The following is a 2,858-nucleotide window of genomic DNA, read 5'->3' as shown; positions in this document are numbered from 1 at the left end:
ACCAGTAGTACGGGAAGTATTCACATCCTTTACTCAAGTAAAAGTACTAACATCACGCTGTAGAAGCAGAAAATTATTTCCATAGCGCATTTTATAACCAACTTTTGTTTGGGATTAAAGTTGTAAACGGGACACATATCATACGGAGAGATGGTGTTCTCCAACGTGCTCCTTTATGAGATATCCAAAGTAATGCTGCACTGCTTATTTTAATTTTTTCCCCAATTGTCCCTTGCATGTCTGAGTGTGGCGCCCGTTGCCGAATCTGATAGGCAGTTGAGGAAGAAAGGTGTACAGCATGGATTTTTTTCCCCCTTCAATACAGTAATAAGCAAATGCACATGGTATGGTAACTGTAGATTACGGTAAAACCAGTACAGCCTACTCTGGACCTGGACCGCTTGCCATTGAGGAGGGAACGTTGAAGTAGATCTACTACAGAATGGCTTTGAAGACACAAAATCCACTTTTTGCAGTGTCCCGGTCAGAGCTGAGACCTCAACCCAATAGAATGACCTTAAGAGAGGCACTCACACCAGATGTCCTAAGAATATGCCTGAGCTGAAGCAGTTCTGTGAGGAAGAATGGCCCAAAATTCCTCCTGAATGTTGTGCTGGTCTGATCCAAGATGCAGGAAACGCTTGCTTGAGGTTATTGCTGCCAAAGGTGGTTCAATCAGCTATTAAAACACTCCTGGCATTAATTTTTTCAATATCACTTTATATGTTTAATGGGTGTGTTCAATAAAGACATGAAAGATCATGACTTTGTGTTTTATCAGCTTAGAAATATTGTTTGTTGATATTTGTGACTTTGAAGATCAAATCACATTTCATGACCAATTTATGCAGAAAAGCAGGAAATTGCAAGCACTGTCATTACCTTTTCTTGCGACTGTATCTGTTATGAGAATCCGTAAAGGTCTTACCTGACTGAGCTGGATGCCTCCGAGGCTGTGACTGAGATAGAGGATACACCCGGAATGAAAAGCAGTAGCTGATCTCATGCAAGAGGGATGGCAAACACAAGCAATGCTGCAAAACCTGAATTTCAGCACAGACATGCACTCCCATATATAAACATTACTTGGTATACGTAAATGTCAGAAAAAGGAGCTTCTGTGTGTGTACAACAGTCACAGAAGAGAAATTTATAAAGCACAAGTGATGGTTTTGAAAACCCATGAAAACAAAACCCCATGGTATTGTGACTCTCCATTATCCTGTTTTAACTTTCTAACATTGTTGACTGGTTTTAGTATAGTATGTTTTTCATGTTGCGTTTTATATTTGTAATGCAGCCATCTTGCCAGGTTGCTCTTAAGGGGTTGTTAACCTCAAAGGAACTCGCCTAATAAAATAAAAAATACATTTAAAAGTCTTAGTTTTCCGAGTATGCCCTAGAAAGACTGGGCAACAAAACAGTCAAGTTTTTCAAGTCAGTATTTTCATTACCGCCTTGGAGCAGGACACCCAAGAGTTTTCTTCTTAAAGCTGCCATGTGGAAAATCTGAAAAATGTCCGACTTGGGCTCCCACAGGTGGCGCCATCAACCAAGATATTGTGGCAGGAAGGAATATGTGCCGTTTTAATTTATGTACTGGTGCTGCAGTTTTCTTTTTTCGTAATATATTTGTTTAATTATGTTAACTAATGCTAGACTAGTTTTATTTAATGTTCAATTATTTATTTATGAAGTTTGGTTTAGTACTATGGAAAATTTTAATACATACACTTTAATGATTTTATTTCCAGAACAGTTTGAGCTGAAACAATTATTCCATTAATCAGTCAATAAAAACATAACAGCTATTGTGATAACCGATTCACCACTGAGGTCAGCCATTTGCTGATTCCAGCTTGTGACGATTTGCTGTAGTCTTTTGGTTTTGCAGTGATGTTTGAACAAATCTAATTTGATACCATCACCTTGGACTTCAAGAAATTGTGATTAGCATTTTTCACTAATTTTTGAACTTGTCCAGAAAATAAATAAATCAAGATTATTGATTTTTGTTATTTACAGCCTGTAACAATTTTGTCACTTGTTTTTGATGTATTTGAGCAAAAATACCAAAAAAAGTTAACATGAAAAATCTCAATTTATCAATCCTATATTTGTATTAGAGCTGTAACTGTAAGTGATTCTTTTCATTGTGCATCTGCATATTTTCTAATTATATTTATATATAATTCAAATATTTATTTATTATACAAATATTTATATATTTTCTAATTTATAAACATCTGGTTTATAAAACAGCAAGAAACTGTCAAAAATGTTTACCAGTGTTCTTGAGTACAAGACAACAAGAGTATTTTAGTAGTATTAGCAGTATATATAGTAGTATACAGTACATAGTTTATTCAACATACATGTAAAACCTATAACAGTAAAGGACAACAAAGTCTTAATCAAGCTCTCGTGCTTGTGTTCACATTCAAAGCTAATTTGTCAATTCTTTTCTGATCGATCCTCTTGAAACCTTAGATTACAGTAGTTCAATTTTACTGAGGCAGATGAATTTGATACGTTATAGGTCTTTCAACAGAAGAGGTAACTGATCACATCTACCAACTTCCATCATGAAGACAAATCAAAGTAATCACATTTTTTGATTTTACTGTTACATACACAGTATACCTAAATTAAATTTAACAAAGCAAACAGCAACTTTAGTGACATTCCTGGAAAAATAAGGACTATGAGAAAAACGGAGTATCCTAGCATACAGCAGTGTACAGCATACAGAAAATTGTTTGGTGTATAAAATAGTAAACATCCTGAGCACGTAAGAAGCAACACTACTTATCTCTCCTTCTCTGTTCAGTTAAAGGGCTGTTTCTCAGTGGTCAAAT

This window comes from Monopterus albus, unplaced genomic scaffold (assembly GCF_001952655.1).
Source record: "Monopterus albus unplaced genomic scaffold, M_albus_1.0 scaffold58.1, whole genome shotgun sequence".
In the NCBI taxonomy this organism is placed as follows: Eukaryota; Metazoa; Chordata; class Actinopteri; order Synbranchiformes; family Synbranchidae; genus Monopterus; species Monopterus albus.
The sequence above is the reverse complement of the archived record's forward strand: the minus strand, read 5'-3'. Positions refer to the sequence as shown.